Genomic DNA, 20,747 nt, shown 5'->3' on the forward strand with positions numbered 1-20,747 from the left:
TCATGCTCCCAAAAGTAGACTTTACATTGAGATTAAAGATCTCTAAGAATATTGGTTAATATAATGCCAGTAACTTATTTTTCTGTACTATGAATCTGATATCAATACTGTATGTCTGATATGGATAGCCTAGCAAGGCTTTCTTTGTTTAATGTGAGGTTGTATAAAAGGCGAAGCAACATCCTTATGAAGCTGAACTGATTATTGTTCCACCATTGCTTATATTAACTATGTTATCTATCAAAACAAATGTCAGCCATGCCAAAAGCAAAAAATCCTTTCTGAAATATTGTCTGAACTGCCTTCTTCAAAAATAACCCACAAACTACTCCATGCACTGTAAAAGGTATAATTTAGTCCAGGCAAGATGCTCGGAGTTTTTGCACTGCCATTTTGGAGGGGAGAAGAGAAGGAAGGGGCCACAGAGGATGGACTTTGAAGACAAAAATGTTGTAGCCAATTAGCTAAAATGTTACAATTGGTGCATTCTAAGCTTGATGGGCTCATTAAGCATTAAAACTTCTTGACATTTCCCTGTTGTAGTGATAAATAGGAATGAACAGTTTGCATTTTATACTTTACTAAATTGTGTGTCTTTCTGGCTTCTTCATCTGTCACGTTTTACATGTTTAATTTTGCATCCATTTTATTAAAAAATTCAGTATTAAAGATTCTTTGTTCTTCTTCTAATTATCTTCCTTTGAAAAACTCCTAGTTTTGTATCAATGATATTGTTTGGTTTTAACGTTTAATAGTTAATGCTCATTGTTAAATTGCCAAAAGCATATAGACTAATTTAGCATGTCACTGCTGCTTGGTGAAAATGCCATCATTAGTGATCCATGAGTTGCAGAGAAAAATAGAAAAGAAAGAAGGCCAACAGTCTTATAAACACCTCAAATGATTTTAAGAAGTTCATTTTTACTAAAGGGGTTTTGAAGGGAACCCTCCAAAGCCTTCTTTCTTTCCTTGACATAATTAAATACATTTAAGTATCATCTTTAAATGGAATTACAACAGCATCGATTTAATAAACAAGAAACAACAAAAAGCAGATTGTGAATGAGATAGTTAGCCTTTTTATATTAATAAAATTGGCCTCGGGACTACCTGCTATTCTTTTTCTTTTTTAGAACTTCTTCCCCCTGTATGTACTATTCCAAGTTCTGAAAAAAACCCACCTGGATGGATATTAGTGGCATGAACTGGAGAAAGAGACTTAAAGTTTTATTGTCTTTCCTTTTATTTTTCATTTGCTATTCATAACCAATGGGTTCAGAAATCCTCTTTTGAGTTTTCAACCATGTTCTCTCTCTCTGTTAAGAGGAAACCTCCTGCTAAGTCCTCATTTTCTCTAGATCTTTACAGATCAGTAGCAGGCTAATAATTGCTAACTTCTGTATTGGGTGTAAATGACAAGGTTCTAGTAGCAGAGGTGGCTGCAGGGGTGGCATCTGTGGAAAGAGTTCAGGGGCTGCCCTGTGCCGGACACAGCTGTTTCCAGCCAGCTTGGCAATAGACCGACTGCTTGCCAAAGCCAAGCCATTTGGAGGAGTTTGTAGTGCCTCTGTGAAAACATATTTAAGAAAGGACAGAAGAATGCATGGAAGGAGGGAACAGAGGGAACAAAATCAGAGGAACAGTTGCTCGATGGTGGAGCATGCGCACCCCCAAAGGGACGGTGGCTCATGGATGAGCCCACGCTGGAGTAGGTATGGCCCCAAAGGGACTGTGGCCTGTGGATAAGCCCATGCCAGAGCAGGTTCATCACTGAAGGGATTGCACCCTGCAGAGGATCCATGAGGAGCATAGGAAATGAATGAGAAACAAGGGACCACAGAGAGAAAACACTGTACACTGGCCTCAACTGCCTGCGCTACTCGTTGCCTCACTGAAGGGTCTGAGTGTAACCTGCAGCAATAACAAGACGGGGAGGAGAGGTGTCTGGAGTGATGCAATGAAGTTGAGCCTGGTATTTTCCCCGAATAAAAGATTGTCTTCTTTGTTTCCCAACACCCAAAGCAATAATTAAATATTTATGTTAACTGGTGGTGAATTAAGTTAAATTCCCCAAGTTGAGTCTGTTTTGCCCGCAACAGTTACTGGTGAGTGATTTCCCTGTCTTTATTTTGACCCGTGAGTTTTCTTGCTCTTGTTCTTCCTGTTTTCTCCCCATCCTGCTGCTGGAAGGGGAGTGAGCTAGCAGCTGTGTGGGTGCTTGGCTGCTAGCAGGGGCCAACCTGCCACAGCTTCCTGTTTGCTTATCTCTTTGATATGTCTGCTTTAGTTCTGACTGTAAGAGGAGTTTGCCTTTTGGCACCTTTTTTGACATGTTGCAATGTTTAGCCAGTAGCTAGATAAGTGTATGATGCTGCAATAACTTTTTTTTTCTGATCTAGCACAAAATTAACTTTAAAAGTCTCTTGTTAACTATACTAAGACCACTTTTTACAGTTCTGGCAGTCTAATGGGACTTAAAGTTAGGATCAGAATGGGGTCCTTAAAACGCTAGCTTTCATGCTAGATAGACCATAGTAGTCAGTGAAGTGCTACAGAGACTGCAGACATGAGGATAAGTTGGTCCCATGCTTTGTTCTTTGTTCCCATGCTGAGGGCTTTCGGCTGCCATTATACCACCTGTATTCTACTACATATGGTGTACCCAGCTTATATGATTGCTCTCATTTAGGTGTATGGTAGCTGCTAGACAGTGTTCAGTTCCAACACCTATATGAGAGACTGAAGAAAGCTTCCAAAGAGTACTTTCAGGGTTACTCTTCATCCACTTTCCAAGCCCTCAGTACTACTGCAGGAACATACACTCCTATAGTGTAAATAACAACAAGGCCTATAGCTGGGTTTTGTGTAGTTGTGAAATGACATGATTATATTCTGACATGAATAATTCTATATGAAAATGGGGGCAGGTGGCTACATTGGAGAATGTTTCTATTCACTGTTTTAGAGGTTTCAATAAGTGTAAATTACAAGGAAAATTTAAAAAACCCAACAAACCACTTGTTGCATTATTTGTTTTGGAGGAGTGTATTTGTTTTTTCCCTTTAAAATTCTATTGGTCTATGGTAATGTCTATTACTACATACCATCTTTGTCTGTGATGCTTTATCACTAGGATCTCTGCATTGTAATAGGCATATTTGGCACCACTAACATGACGTTTAAACTTCAGATAGTAGTTCAGTACTGGGGTCATGGCAGTAACGCATGTTTTGACCTAAATGCATTAATTTTTCTATGTGGTATTTTTCTAATACAGACTCATATCCTTCAAAACAGCTTAGGATGAGAGTATCTTTGTTGAAATTGACATGCATTGTCATTTTGATAGTGGATCTTAGATATGCCATTGGAGCTGATGAGATGTTGCCTTCTTTTTACACAATATTCTGACCAGTCATGCTGAGATATGAATTTGCTGCCATCCAGTGCAGCAGAATAAATATATTAATATTTTACATTTCTTTATCTACTGTGAGATGGAAAGCTTTCAAACAACAGTAGCCCTCCATCTGAATGAGGGTACATGCACTAGATCAAAGTCTAGAACTAGCTGTAATACATATACCAGAATATAAATGTACAGCCCCTGATGGCTAGATTACATGAATTTCTTACTTTTTAGGTTTGCTTTGTACTGCCTGAAAATATGGACAATGGAAAAAGGAGACTAATGCATATTAGAATGTGTAGTTCTTCCTAACATAGAAACCAAAGATTTTTAATGGTGCTTTTATGCATCACTAAGAAGTATGGCATTACATAAGACCATAATTTTTAGGTGAACCTGCCCTGCCCTGCCCTGCCTTCCCCTCCCATCCCCTCCCTTCTCCTGTCTCCTGTTCTCTCACCTTCTTTTTTCTGACCTTCTACCATCTTCTCTCATCCTGTCTTCTCTCACCTTCTCTCCTCTTCTCTGACATTCTCTTCTCCTATCTTCTCTACTTAGACCTTCTCTTCTCTGACGTTCTCTTTCATACTTTCAGCTTGTCTTTGACCTTTTCTTCTCTCTGACAGTCCCCTCTCCCCTCCTCTCCTCTCCTCTCCCCTCCCCTCCTCTTCCCTCCCCTCCTCTTCCCTTTCCATCCCTGACCTTCCCTTCCGTGACTTTCTCTGACCTTCCCTGACCTTCTCTATTGTAATGCTTGGTACTCAGAGTCACATTTAAGACAGCACCTTACAAGTAATTGATTTTAATTACAGCTGCATGTGGACCTGGATCAACTTGTTTCAGTGGTCAACTCTTTATCAGATGTAATCCTTTTCTCTTTGCATTGTGCATCATCCAACTGATATCTCCAAAAGTTCTTTCGAATGTATTTTGTTTTTCTTTATTTCAGCATAAAGCTACATGTGAGTTTTGCTCTGATTCTCAATATTCTTATTTTTAATTTCAGATAGTTTTGATGGGATGCAGAGGTCATATGTTATTTTCTTTTCACTTTCTAGGGTGGGAATCATGTTAAGAACCCATTTTCTCATGCAAAACCTCCCAATTTTTAATCCAAAATTTGCTTTCTTTGATTATTTGGTAAGTGGATTGACAGCATTCTTGTCTGGGGATTGTTTGCTTCAGGTGTTCTTAAAAGTGATCACAAAGAAGTCAAATGTGAAACAATGTCAGCGGAATTTTTTTTTTCAGCATTTGTCCTTATCATAAGGATTTGGGGAACAAATTTAGAGATACTAGATAACCTTTTTTTCTTTTATGTAGGATAAATAATCAAAGCATTTTTTAAAGATTACAGCTTTATTCTCTCACCTGAAATAGGTATAATTTGATTTTTTTTTTTTAAGCAAGAATATTTCAGGAATTACTGTTATTTCTTCACTGAAAATACTTAATTGTTTAGTAGTTTGCCACAACAGTGACTCAGGAAGCCTGTGGTTAGATAAACACTTTTTTTTTTTTGTACCTTACTGAACATTTCTTATAACAAAATGGGGACTGGTCCTTTCCCTCTAAAAACCTTGTCAAAATCCCCCATTAAATTAGATTGGTTCTTTCCATTAGTGTTCTCTGTGAAAAGTATCATTTCAGCAGAATAAGACTATTCATTTTTCCTACAACACTGTAGTGATCCTGACTGGGAGACCATAGTACATGAGTTAGTGATCCACAATACAGTTAACCTGAGCAGGCCCAAACCCGTGCTGTGCTGAGCTGAGCTGTGCTGTGGGAACAGCTTAGCCTTCGGGCCTGTGTTGGGCTGCACAATTTCCTTGGTCACAGGACAACCTCAGCCAGCTCATTGTAACAGAGGAGCCTGCAGGCAGCTCCCACTTGGTACTGGCAATTACACTACCTGTGTGCCTCATCTTTATCTAAAAGTGCAGCAAGAAGTTCTTATGTGAACTTCTCTTTTGTCTGACAGTAGAAATGATGAATAGAATTCTTTTCTTGTAAGAAAATCATATAATAGCTCGGATGACCCAAAAGGAGGAGCTTCTCTTTGTGGACGGGTTCTGCGCAGCGTGCCGTGGGAAAATCCATCCAGGGTCTGTCCGACACCGTACAAACATGGAATTCCCATCTTGTAAGATTTACTATCTATATTCCTCTTTTTATTCTATCTTATTAAAACAACTATTTTATTAAGCCATTTGTTGTTGGTTCTTTCTTATTGAGATAAAGAACCCTGCACCACCTCTCTCTCCCTCTCACCTCCCCTCCGCCTTCCTCCTTCCCCTGGTGCAAAACCACCACCTTTTACATTATGGTAACTCTATTTATCTCTTTGGAACTTGTCCCAACTTATCTTACATTTCACTTTTTAAAAATATCATTGCTATCACTTAAGGCACCTATATATCATTATGTAGTTTCTATATTTTTCTTGGAAAAATTTCCACCATGTTTATGTTTGGGAAAGAGGTTCAAGCTATTTATCTAATATGCTGTGCATCTGACCATACAGTAGCTTTTCCCTGTTTTGCAGAGAGGGTGAGAACAAGATAAATCCAGCTCAGGGAATGGAACCTATTCTCCTAATACTAAGTTTTGATTCTCTTTCCTCACTATCTCAAACTTCAGGTTAATGGACACTCATATTTCAGCCAAGAAATATCTCTAGTAATCATAGCATTGTAAAAAGAAAGCATTTGAAGGTATTTTCCCTGCTTTCCTATTTTAAATGGACTTTTTCTTAGTGCTGTGTTCTCTTTTTTACAGTGGCTGTATTCATCTGTCATTTTGCTTAAGCAGTCACTCTTTAGGTCTTGATTACCCTTGCTTTGGGCAATCCCTTCTCTTTTAAATAATATGATGAAAGCAAATCCAGTGAGGCTTACACAATGAGACCTTTAAGGTGCCACTTCATCCTATTTGGTCTTGCTGAGACAAAGATTGGTCTTTCCTTTCATAGAATTCATGATCACACACACAGTTGTTATTATTCTTATAAAAAGCAGCCTATGCATGCAAATACTTATTAACTGTATCAATGCAAGGCACTGGAATGGCTCTTTCTGATGCTGCTTGATTTACTATTAAGAGAAATGTTTGTCCATTCCGGGGAATAAAAGCATTTCAGTTGGGAGGATCACTGCAGTCTTTCTGGACAAAACACTGTATTGGCTCTTAACATTCTTTTGATTAATTTTAACAGAAATTATGACACAAGCAAAAAGAAATTAAAATTTTAAGTGGGTTTTACTTGAACTGATAAAACCCAAGACATTCAATATTCACTTTGGCAGGTTGGTTCGTATCCCTCAGCTGAATCTATGCGGATGAACCCTGTTACAGTACTGGGGTCTTCAGGCTAGATTTATAACTAACTAGTGATAGAAACAGGAAAAAAACCCCACAGGTTTGACACCTAACTCACAATGAAAGCAAATAGCAGTTGTGTGCCTCTCTGGGGCCATTGATTAAAAACCCTAAATACCTCTGAAATGTGCGTTGCAGATTGTGAATTATTTTGATATTCTGTTACATGGCTTTATAAAAAATTTAAATGGGTGAACAGGACAGAATGACCTTTGACACAAGTTGGGACAAAGAGTCGCAGTTTATTCTAACATCTTCTTTGGTTTTGGGGTGGGGGTTGCAAAATCTTCAACTGCTTCACATCAAAGCTCTCTTTCTGTGATATGTCTGCCTGGCCAGCAGAGACACTCATCACTAGCTATGCCTCAGCTGCAGGGAGAGAGTGTGTTGCCCATTTGTGCAAGTAAATCAAAGATGCTAAGTCCTTTCCAGAGGTGTTTGAGAGAGGATGCCTGATTCCTTTGTCTCTCTGTGCAACTATATGATCCCGCTCATAATCTAGCTCTTGCGTAACCACTTTTGGAACATAAAATGCTCATAGAGCTTTAATATCTTTTTTTGCACTTCTAAAGCAGAAAGCTTGAAATGAAAATAAATAATTGCAGTTCAGAAATGTATCTCTTTCTGACTCAGTTTAGGCACGTGCTGAAAATCCATTTATTGGAAAGGAGTCTGAAGAGGTGATAGAAATTAGCACATTCTTTTAAGTGATCAGTGAATTTTTATGCTTTGATACCGGAGCTTATGGAGCTAAGTCAAGGGATTTTTTTCTATTGGTTTTGTTTAGGGAAAGTTCCACAGAGCTACATAAACATAAGCACTGAAGATTTTTAGGTTTTGCCATAGGGTTATTAACACCAAAAAAGAAGAAAAAAAGAAATTTGAAGCCAGAAGAGATAAATGAGATTGGTACAAGTAGGAAGAAAAAAAGAAATAATTTGTTAATATGAATGCTGAATAATCCAAATTCCTAAAATGGAAGAAACTGTATAGATTTCCTCCTGCACTGACTGAAAAATCTTTTAAAATATATAAAGAAGCAACAATAAGTTGCACCAAGGTTTTTGTGGGAAACTATGAGATTTTCTGACAGTGAAGTTTCCACATCAGAAATGCAAAGCTAGGCTTGATAGAAATACCAAGTTTTTGTCTTAGATGAAGTTTACAAACCTGCACAGCCATTTCTTCTGTCTTTGCTTTGAGATGGTTGTGCGATATAAATGGGCATATACTTCTAATCATAATAGCATAACACTCCACTGTCATAATAGCATAACACTCCACTGATGACACCTGCCATCAGTTCCTTAGTTTGTGTTATCTCTACAGTGGCCTTAGCTTTCAAATAGTTCATTCATTGGAGAGGAAGGAAAGGTCAGTGATCTCTTATTGTTCAACAACACCAAGGGGTTTTCTGAGATTGGCAGCCAGCAGAATGCTGCAGTGAAAGTACTGTATAGAGCTGCCAGCACAGGCTTGCATAGATCAGCATTTCATTACAAAAATAGCAAATGACTGATGGATTTTCTAGGTCAAGGTGGAAGAAGTTAAATAAGGATACTGATGACTTGAGTAGGGAAAGGTGGTTATTGGGTGCAGTATTCCACCAGCTGTGAATGGACAGTGTAGTCCTCTTTTCTTTCACTATATAACAATATTTAAAGACCCAAGCACTATAATGCTAACCCTGATTTTAACAAATTGCAAGTAATACTATGCTTATCTTTATTTATCTCTTAGGTATAATAACACTGAAATAGTAGGCATCAGTGTGGACAGAGTTGATACATCTTCCTCTCTGGCGGAATTAGTTTGAAGGAGAACCTCCAGACAGTGATGATGGTAATTTTTCTCTTCTTCCCCTGAAATGTATTGTGTGTTTGGATACACAAGAGGAGCCTAGCTACAAGTACTTCTCTTAAAGAATTTTAGATGTCTGTCATGATTTAGAGAAAAAAAGTAGTTTAGTAAAAGCTTTAGAGCATTTGCTTGTTTTCCAAAGTGTTCCTTATAACCATAGCATATCTCAAATGAGCTGGTGGAACTGGAAGTTTTCAGAGCTGCTACTTAAGAGACTGAAGGCATCAAGAGGAAGAGTGACTTCTAAGGTAACAGGACAGTGTCTTCAGATCTTTAAAGGTCTGACCCTATTCTTCAGTTTAGAAGTGTATGAGTAAGGCCCATGTTTTCTGAAGAAAATGTCATTAGGAAGAACAGGCTCAACAAGAAAAAGAACATTGAAAGGCCATTTAAGGACTTCTTTAAGACAGCTAATTAGTTTCTGTCCTCTAATTATTCTTCAGTTTTAACTATTTCTTAGTTGTTTTACTTTTCTGAAAGTAAGAAAAATGAAGAGGTTCTGCCATTAAGCAACTCATAAGAGTAATCTTTACTGGAAATTTATCAGCTTTAGTGTAATGCTGAGCAAATTTCTAGCTGGCTTTTGGCAAAGTTTGATGAAAATAATTTCTTTTTCAAAAAATATGACAAACAATTGCCTCTCTCCTATGTTCTCTTGCTCCTCCTTTGTAGAAAGAACCAGATGAGGTTAAAATAGCATTTTGTTTACTTAGGATAGTTGTTTGAAGACTTACATTTAGAGTTTGCACAATTCAGAAAGAAGTCTGTGTAAATGTGACATAGGCACAAGTGACAGAAGCTGATCCTTTGTGTTCAGAATGCTTCTCTAAAGGGAGTTTTGATGCAGAGCAGGTGGCTTGGCAGGTAGAGCTCCACCTGGATAAACCATGGGATATCAAAGTAGCCTGTTACCTACTGACATACAGGAACCACAACAGGAAATTGAGATGAAGTATGAAAACCTTTTTGCTACAAATTCAGAGAGCTCTTCTGCTACCTAAGGTGCAGCCAAAGAAGATATTAGAAATTTCTAGTTTGGCTTTATAGTGAATGTTTCTTAATTTTCTTTATTTTTATTTCAGTTATTTTTGGCTTTTATTTCTTACATTGTTAATCAGTTTTGGGTTATTGCAAAGGCAAAATATGGGCAGAAAATTTAGCATGTATTTGTGTATTTGTGATTGCAGAAAAAGGAGATCTACAAGTCTTAATTCTGAGGTCAGTTCACATTCCTCATGAGGTAAAATCTGACAAGAGGTTAGTTTATGTATGCAGACTTTGGTCCTCTATTTGGAATAAATTAAAATAAAACTTTTTTTTAAGTTGAATGTATTTCAAGTTTTAAAAAAATCACATTTTATTTTTAGTCTTTGCAAAAAATCAGAGTCTTTATCCACAAGACAACTTAGAGTTGTCACCAAGCTGCCAGATAACAAGCTTATATTGTTCAGGAAAATATATTACAATTTTATCTACTTGTACTGTTCAATAAAACATTAGTATCTCAGCATTTTTATTTAACAATAGGCAACCTTAGGCCAGTAATTATGCAACAATTATAATCATAAAAACTGTCCCCTGCTGCTCACCTAGAAACAAGAATATATTAAACCAGTACTAACCATCTAAAAGGAAAGCAACAAACTACACTCATTTTTAATGCCCCTGCAGTGCACCATGGGAAGCTAATAATTCACCCTCTAATTAGTATCCCTTCTGCTGCTGTTGGCGCAAGGACAGACAAAGAGGTATCCGCTTCATTACAAACTTGCCTTGGTAATCTTTAAATGTCTTTCTTCTCTGCAGGTTGAATGCATGGAATAGGGACAAATAGAATGTGCAATTAAAAAAGGTTTGCTGGTATCGCTACTCTGACCATGCATCCTAAGTCTAATGAGTATACTAAAAAATCAAAAAAAGCCATTTGAATGTACTTTTTCTCTTTTTGGCTATGTTATAATTCTTTCTTTTTGTCCTTCATTAGTTTCTACATTAGCAGAAAAAAAGGAATACACCAATGGGATAAAGATATGATAACTTCACAGCAAACCTGCAATGACAGTATTGTTTAGAATTTGAGCAGTTGGTAAATGTTATTAATCTAGCTTGAGAAAAAGTGAATGACAGTAGACCTTAATTAATGCATTAGAAGTTTGAGTTTAATTGTTTCAAAGAGAGCGTATCAATTTTAATACATTTCTGTTTTAAAAACCAGAACAATTTTGCCACAGCGCACTATGGGTTTGAAATATACAAAGCACTTCTACATCATTTTTAGTACTGTAGATATTATTGTGATAATACTACTGTTACAATGATGCTTTCCTTTAACTGTCTTGTTTACATATGCGCAGTGTATTTGTTGATTAATTTAAGCTTATTAAAGAAAATGTTACGTGCCTGAGGGTATTTTCAACTTGCCAACACACAGCTGATTCTAATTATTATAGAGAAATTTTAGTTTTTACAATGGCCTGCTGGTATACTAAGAAGCAAAGCCAGCAGCATACTGGACGGCACTAAGAGCTTGTGCTCTTGTTCAAATATGGCCTAAATCAGTTGTGTTATTTCCATTTCATAGCTGTACAGTGATCTGTGTGAAGTCCGTTAGTAGTCTCATAACAAAACTAGGTGTAATGTTGCCTCTTCAGTTAATTTTAAGGATTATCTCTTGAGTTTCGGAGGACCTGTCTGTTTACCTCTATTTGTATCCAGTCCTGCCCTCTGTGAGATTCTGCTTGTGTAATTACTAGGATAGTTGTGTGTGCTTAGGGGAGTTGAATATCATGTCACATTTTTATGAACAGTCAATAGAAAATTCAAAAGTGAGTGACCACAGTAACTAGCTTAAGATTTTACCTTCTATTTTGATATATATCAGTGCTGCTGTCTGCTGAACAGGTAATGAAACATCATATTTTTTGTAATAACTAGGTAGTTTGAAGAAAGTTAATGAAGCCTCATAATCCTTCCATTTGAATATTACAAGCTAATAGCAGGTGGGGACTGAATTATCAATATGAAAGCATGTAGCGCACTTGTTCAGCAACCCTCCAGCCTCAGTGGTAGTGCTAGTTCTGTCCCACAAGCAATGAAGCTCCTTTAACCATTTCTGTCTTTGTGTGTGTCTGTTCCTGGTTGACTCGTGACTCTGTCTCCAGAATTGCTGAGCAAGCTGTTCTTTCATACTAGCTAACACCTTTCTCTACCCGTGATCCTCTTCCTGTCAGCCTTCCTATCCTGCTATTTGTTTGACAGCCTACCCTACCTTGTTTTTTGTAATGCTCTGTTCTCCTTTCTGCTATTTCACAACTGTTACTACTGCTCTTCCTCTACTTAGGCCCAGCTGTCCCAGTGCTTGCCTCTTTTCTACTCTACTCATCTTACAAATCTCAACAAGAAAACTCAGTGGCTGTAATACAGAATTCAGCACTACTCTGTAACTGAAGAATATATATATAAGTTAAGACGCTGATACAGCATCCACTAAGGCTTTCCAGTATTCTCATGAGTACTGGATCAATTCCTAAGTTAGTTTTTAGTTTTAATTTTAAAGGAGCCACAAGGGAAGAGCAGGAGTATTGTCTGTAGAATGAAATAGGATCTTGATTTGTTGTTCCCCCCATCTAAAATAAAGATATTTTAGAGTTTCTTATAGGAGAGTAAAAGCATGTATAATACATGTGATGGAAAAAAAATTGGTTTACTTCCATTCAAATAGTGCTTTACTGTTGATCCCAATTTGTCCTAATTCAAATGTGGCCAAATTAAGAAATGGAAAAAATTGCTATCCTAGGCTGTGTGTACACTTGAAAAGGAAGATGATGCCATTTTAGGCTATCTTAGGACTCATATTGGGAAATAAAAGGTCTGGAGGTTGTCCTGATTTAAAATCAAAGAAGAGAAACTTATAGAAAGCTTACAAGCTCTTATCAGTACTGTATCTGTCTGGAGCATAAATGGAGAACTTGATCAACTAGTTCCATAAATTTAGTCTTAGCACTAAATTCACTTAAAAATGTCAAAATTGGATTTGGTTGGCACTCAATCATATCAAAATTACTTTCTAAAGAGTTATGCACAGTTTCTATTATTGCAGTATCTTGGTAAGAAAATAATTGGATATAAATTATAACATGTTGTTTTAGTGCAGCATGAAGCCATGTTTTGCATGACTAAGAATGGAAGTGAAAACAAAATATCTTAATGATATTCTCTTTAAAAACAAACATATGCTTGTAATAAGGACTAAACCACAGGGCATTTGCTTAAATGCTAATGACATGGTGAATTTAATGGATCTGGATGTAGCACTAGGACACTCCTATAACTGGCCATTAATCTCAATGGAAATACTTTCTACCTCAGTCATTATTGCTTATTGATCTGACACAATTGACCATAATTTCTCTTCTTCTTATGTCATATAAATTGCTTCTCATCCAATTATGTGGTGCACTGCATCAGGTTACATTGTTTTCCATAAAATACCATAGTAAGTCTCTATTTTTTAATACTGTCTGTCTGATAAAAATGTGTTATATATTTGGGACAAATTCTTGAAATACTTTTTTGAACATGCTAGCTTCTCTGGGGGAGGCCAGCGTCTGAGAGGCAGAAGCATTAAGTTCAACCAGCCATGCTACAGTTGCAGTGCTAGAGCTAGTCTTTTCCTCAGAAAAAACTGTTGACCTTTTGTCCTGTAAGATTTTTGTCTTGAATCAAGATAATAAGCCAATCATCCACAATTTTTCTTAAAGGTAAAATTCTGTTTTTGAAAAATTCTTGCTATATGTTCTCTGAGATAGTTTATTTCCTGGGTCTTCTGAGCATAGGTCAACCCAGGCAGCTGATTTCATAGACAGATGAGCAGACTAAGAAACTGGGTGGTCCAAAACAATTGTTAGGGAGTCTACAGAGTTTTTTGCTGAAAAAAACATGTCAAAACAACCTATTCTTCACATAGATTTCTTTCGGAGCTGCCTAGACGATCAATTGGCCATGTAACGCAAAGGATCTGGGGACTGTGAAAGGCTGGGACCTAAGGAAGCATAGCAGATGGGCAGCTCATCTTAAAGTCTTGATAGGAAAAAATCAGGAAAACGGACAATTTGCTTTGAAATTTTTATTGCACTATTGTCAGCAAACTTCTGGTGTTTGACATACTTGCATTTTTTGATGGGCGACTATTTTGTAAAGTTTCCAGCCACCCTGCTAACATTGCCTATGGTTAACTACAAACAGTAATGTCTGGACCAGCAGAAACTGTATGGTGGATAGACTCACAAATTATGTCCTTGGCTAGCTCCCAGCTCCCACAAGAAAGGAAACCTGCAGTTAGAGCAACTCTTTATGGGCCAGAAGGTTAAGGAATCCATATGCATAAGTTATTTTTTGTTGTCATTCCTTTGCACAGAATCATGCCTGGCTTGCTCAAAATGATCTGTTCCCTGTGGAGTCTGTTCCTTGATTTCACTTTCCCAGAAAGGTTTACACTCTGGAGGAGAAAAAAAAAAAAAGCTAGACACAAATTTCACGTTTTTATATTTTGTAACTACATATATCTTGAGTCTCAAATAAGAGCTTCTGGTTGCTAGTCTCTGACATTCTGGCCAAAGGGGAAGCTGTGCTTCACTCGTGTTCTGCATCTTCAGCTACCTTCAAAGTTTAATGCAGGGAAATGGAGTCAAACAAAGAAAATGTCTCAAAGACAAACATCTCTGATTTTGCTTGTTTTTGTAATGAATGATGGCAACTTGGGGAATTATTATAATAGTAGATATATTAGAATTATAAATATTGCTAAATAAATTTGTATAGGTTCCAGATTCCTAACAGTGATATTTTAATTGTATTACTTTATTTATTTTTGGCCTTAATTCTCAGAAATATCACTATTTCTGCAAAAATTAATCATGTAAATCAAATTATCATTGATTGTTTTTAATCTAGAGAATGTTTTTCCTAAATTTATTTCTAAACATTGATCAAGATGATAAACAGCTTAGAGAATGTTTTAGCTCAAGATTGGAGATCAATTTTTAATATGATTATTGGCTGCTCTGAATTTCTACTGTAAATACAATATTTTTCTTAAACACACCACGTGTTTCTTTTTGGTGAGATGTGGGATTTTTGCTAAGGAAAAGCACCAGCCTAGAATTGCTTAATGTCTAAATTGATCGTTAATTCCAGGAAATTAATTTTGTTCGTTGATGAAACCCTTGGCATGGCAAAAAGTATAGTAGAGACTTTGCTAAGAAGGGGAAATTGTATACTTGTGAGACAATTTTCTTGTGTGCTGCACCATATTTAAAAGGCCTAAAAGGTGTAAAATTGTTGCTGGGAAGACAGAAGGGAACAATGAACTCCATATCATCAACATTCTAGATTAGGTTTCTAGTACATCTGAATTCTGCTAGATTGCCTTCAGCTGACATGCTTATTTTTGCCTCCCATGGGCTTTAGAACATAGTCTTGTACCTGGTAAATCACTGACAGTTTTCTCCTGTGGTTTCAATGCAATTGGCTTCAATTTCTAGTTTCCGCAGTTGAGACTAAGAATAAACAAACGAAAAATGGAATAGTAACTAATAAAGCAGACGAAAGACAGTCTTTTGACATCATTCTTAAGTAGCTTTGTAAAGAGGACAATACTTTGCATAATGGTCCGTTATTGGACATACATTCCATCTCGTATGTCTCATTTATGAAATAATTTGATTTATGGTATGTAATGTATAATAGACTCGCAAGAAAAGGATAACTAAAAATGTAATTACTGTTTCTTAAGGTAACCCCTTGCTGAAGCAACCCATCACCAGCAAGGTAATGTGCCATTATGCTAGTTTTTTATATACTGTAGCTCCTACACTCCTTATATATTTTCACAAATTCTCTAGTGATAATACACATATTGGCCTCGTACACAAAATTACAAAGTTTAAACCACTACATTCCTCATTGTTGTTTATATTGCTTGAATATTTTAAAGAGTACAGGGTTGCAGAATATTCAGAATATCTTAGACCTAAAATTCTGAAAGCCAGGAAATACATCTTTGAAGGATTTTTTTGATGTACAGATATTTGCCTAATAATTCACAATTGAATAGTAAGTTTATAATCATTGTTGTCACTTTGAGCTCTTGATCTGCTACTTTGAACACTAAGTTTCTGCAGCCTCTATGATTCCATTAAAATGGAATGTTATTTGTGTAACTGTATAGAATCAGGATTCTCAAAGTGTTAGAGACTGATGTTTAGAGTAATGGCTAGCGGATACAGGAGTGGAAAAGTCCAAATGTTAGTGGTGACCATGAAGTTCTGAGTGGCTATTATATGTAGGTAGTAACGATTTTGATATTTGAGAAGATATGGCTTTGTTAAAATGTATTTGTACCTATTTTTGAACAGTTCTTGTTTGCAACGCTTCTTATTAATAGTGAATCATTTAACATGCCATGGCCCTTTAGAGGACTACATTGTAAATTAAACTTCTTTTCTGAGTTGGGCTATTGTTACTGGGCTGAATATGCTGTGCATGCACAGGATCGAATGATTATTAATAGTTCCAGTCTTTCCTGGGTTGCTAGCTGCACAATAATGAAAAAACCAGCATGGTCAAGGTACAAATCAGATTGAAACATCTCCTGTGAACTTCTAATTCTAAATTTATACAAAGCAATTAAAAAACCCTGTACTTACATATTTCTTTTAGACTGCACTAATGGTTTGGAAGTAACAAGGTAAGATAGACGTTCTGTTTAGAAGAGACCAGCAGTTCACAGATCAATAAGAACAGAATGTCCTAATACCTTCTGTACCTCTGCATGATGTCTTTTGTTCCACTGACTTTCAGTTTAGAGGTACTCACAGAAATGTATAATTATAAGATGAGGGTTTTTTGTTCCCCAAATTCTAAAATAATAGAAAATTTAATAATATGTCTACAAATATGCTTGTCCTGCTATATGTATTGCAGTAAAATTCATGTGGCTCATATCACATAAGCTGCATGAACTTTTTGGTGAAGGTATATCCATATTATGTATTTGATAGACAGGTGAGGGCTCTGTGATCTACAATGGACAAAAGGACTTCTGAGTTCTTTCTTAACTTCAGAAATGATTGGCGGATGAAGAAGAGTTAGAGAATCCACAGTTTTTAGACAGTGAAGCACTTTGAACAAATTTTCCATTTGGGGAAAATGGAAATGTTTTGTTATGATAATTAAATAATTGATGACAGTTTGGAATAAAAAGGAACAAACTTTATTATTTAATTTGCTTCCGACTTTCCCATTTTATTAGCGATGATGCTATCAAGCATCATTCAGTTTTGTCAAATGTTGGCTTGTGAGTTTTTTCATTGAATGGTTGCATTTGACTTTTTATTTATCTAGTGTATTTCTGCTTTAGACTGATGAGGGTTTTTTTCTTTTAATCTGCAAAGTCATTGACGTAGCATCTTATTCTCAGCTGAAAGAAACAGGTTGCGGGGTTGGATTGCTGCGACAGATTACAACAGCATATTAGCAATGTCTGTCTGTCTCTTTTAGGAGTGCTGCTGGCTGCTTCTGCTGTGTAGAGTAGTAATTATTCACTGATTTACTTCACTTCATGAAGTCTGCCTCCATCCTTTCCAATCCCTATTCTACAAGATGAAAAGAGAGACTTTAAAGTAGTAGTTGCCTAAGGAGAAGGAAGGTTTTTGATGCTATTGCTAAGACAAGTAATGAAGAGTTTGCATTATCCATCTCAGAGCCAATATCTCAGAGATGTATTGTTTGAGCAGCTGTAAAAAATAGTTGAGAAGCTGATTTCCTCTATGGAGCAGAGTAGGAAGGCGAGAGATGCCCATCCCTCGACATTTGAGCTTTTTCCATAAAAAACCTGTTGTGCTGTTTCTGTAGCATTAGAACCATGTAGCCCACCACAGAGACATGCCTTTAATGCCAAGTCATTTTGGCCTGCTATGCCTCACATTCTTTCAAATGTGCTGCTCTTCAAACCAGTCTCTGCTTATATAGTCTCAGTGTTTTTGCTGCTATTGGGGAATATGTCTGACAGCCTTTTTAGAGTCTTTCTATGATTTTTCAGGTTCTTGACATGGTCTTTGACCCAGCTGCCTCAGTGTGCTGCTGCTACTCCCTTGTCTCTGTTCTTTTCTCTGTTCCTGTACAGAATTTGTAGTTGGGTTGTACAGCCTCTGTCTTATGTTATAATTTAAAACTCCAATGTGATCTTTATCAGAAATACCTCAATTGCAGGAGTGCAAAATCACAAGAACCTGTGATTACTGCAATATTCACTTCTGCCACTTTGGAGATGCGTGTCCCATAAGGGTTCCTCTTAAAGCGGGTGCAAAGCAGGTACAAAGGGGGAGCAAGCTGTCTACTGTCTCTCTCTGTGTCAGCTCTAACATTAGGGCACAGATGAAACATTTCTAGTTTCTCCTAAAGGGCTACACAGCAGGATACATTGCACCAGCAGCTGCAGTATGTGTTGAAAGGCTGGAGCATACGCTTTCTCTTCACTGTACTCGCCTCTGCAAATTTAGCACCAGCAACTTTAACAGACTCTGAGCCCTAGATATCAGGACAATATATCGATACCTAGTAGGGAATCATACTAGTATAAAGTAGTCTTTCTTTCCTTCCTGTCTTGTTCACAAAACACTAGAAACAACATGGATCTTACTGTTCAGGATATTCTGGTAGTTCATGAACTGAAACCTATTTTCATGCCTGTAAGAAGCTATGATGAGTATTATTCTAAAAAAAATCTACTATAAAATGTAAGTAGTGCTATCTGAAACTGCTGATTTCACTGTGGCCTAAAATGGCTTGCCTTTTTTTTTTTTTTAACTATTCCTAATAAACGAAGATTTTTATCTGCATTTACTTGCTTTGAATTTTATGGAAGCAGCAGTTTCTCACTACAATAAACCCAGATCAAAAAGTGTTTTCTTTTGAATTCAAATCAGCCAAATGGGCATCTCTTTCTGAATTCATTCATGCAGCTGATCTCTGATCTGCAGCATAGTTAGGAGTTTCATGTGGTAAAAGGGTTGTAACTCATATACACTGAATAATATATGCATATATAATATGTGCAAAACAGCCGGAAGCCAGAGAAATATCCTCCAGCAAACTATCTGTGGTTAATAAAAATCTCTGTCCTTTCATGGAACTCCAGTTTGACAAGGATCCTTTAAAGGATCCTAATCCTAATTAGATTAGACGTTTTTTACCTAAATTATTGTACTATCAGACAATACTGTACTACTGGCTTCCAGTGTGTTTCTTTTACAAAGAAGGACCGCAAGATTAGTTCAAAAGGATAATGATAACTATTTTGTTTGACATATGAATAACATATGAATTCCATGCACCATTTAAGAATCCATTAATTTTGGTCTATTTGCTGAGATACTGAATGATAACTAGTTCTTAAGATTTTCCATAGATGTCGCTATAGAAGACAAGCACAACTTTTTTCCATTGTAGTCACTGTTTCCTACAAGCTCTTTTTCTCTTCTTATAATCTGAAAATGATTGCTATAACTAAAAAAATCTTGGAATGTATTTTTTTCAAATTTGACTGATATTCAATTTTTTAAATTTATTTTTTCAGTCATGTCAGATTCTTATGGGTACCTACACAGAGGGAATGCAAATCATTACAGAAGTTACTATTATTAAACAATGCAAATCTTCATCAAGTCCTGTTGTGGAAAAAGATACTGGGCCTATTAGTTATGGCTGCTGAGCACTTATAACTCCAAGTGAAGTCAGTTGGAGGTAAAGCTGCTCAACCTCTCCAAAAGTAGGGGATATTGCATTAAAATAGATCTATCATAGTAAATTGAAAAGTTACAAGTACAGTAAGGATTGTCCGATACCTACTTTAAAATATGAATCTCTGGAGACTGGTTTCACACAATAATCTAAGCTGCAATATGAAAGATGGTACTTTCAGAGCAAACCCTATAAGCAAGAGGGCAGATTCTCATTGTTCCTATATCTTTTTTTGTAGACATTTGTGCTTCTTCCACAAGCTGAAGGTGTCATTACTCTGTTTTACCTTGTTAGGCAGTATCTAAGTACATATTCTCCTTGCTCTCAATTGTTCCCTGATCCTGGTCACTGTTGGATCAGCGACAAGTGTGGAGCATACATTATATCATGTGTGCACTCGTAGCTCAGCCTCGCAACCACCAGGCTTGGAGTCCCCTTCAGTCCATGGCTTTGTAGCCCTGGATAGGTCCTTATACCAAAAAGGTGTTAGCAGACTGAACAGAGGCTACAGCTTAGGAGTCTGAGAAAGCGTATGAACCTATGTGGGCATAATATATATTTGACTTTCAGTTTACTTACCATTACTTAGATATTACCATTATCATAATTTATGCCATTTAAAAGCTTCCCTGGAAGCTATTCTCTAATGACAGTATTTGGTAGTGCTCTGAACAGTAAAACTGTTACATAAGTTCCCTTTCCTTTTTTAATCAAGATTAAAAAAGGCTACCAAAACGTTTTCAGATTTTGGTGGTACAATTGGATGATCCGTGTTAAACAGCTGACTTTTGTCAGCTTGCACTTTGTAAACATTTGGCAAGCCATGCAAGGTTTTCAGGCCGTCTCAAAACAAGTTTTTTGAAGGAAATATAAATTGTCATGCAGGGGGAAACAATCTGCACTTGCTATGAAGCTGGTGACCCAGAGAGTCACAGCTTGGCTTTCAGTTTACTTTGGGGGCAGTGAAATTTCATTGTTCTTTATTGGAGGTTTCTTCCAATACCACAGTCAGGTACTTGGCAATACCCTTTCACATACTGCCCACCACATGCACGACGCATCATGCTTCTTCCTCAGTACTCCATCACAGTAGCATTTCCCTAGTAATCCCTGCAGACGCAGTTACTTTTTTGTCAGTTCTGTGTGCCAAAAATGGGAAACAAATCCAATTCCTTTCCTCCTCTCTGCCTCCAGCAAGATACACTTCTGTCACTCTTCTTTCTCTCAGGTTTGGTATTGTAACAGTATTTGTTTTGCTCAGATTGTAAAAAGCAGTTTGGGGACTTAACTGTTGTGT

Source organism: Gymnogyps californianus, chromosome 12 (assembly GCF_018139145.2).
Source record: "Gymnogyps californianus isolate 813 chromosome 12, ASM1813914v2, whole genome shotgun sequence".
Taxonomy (NCBI): domain Eukaryota; kingdom Metazoa; phylum Chordata; class Aves; order Accipitriformes; family Cathartidae; genus Gymnogyps; species Gymnogyps californianus.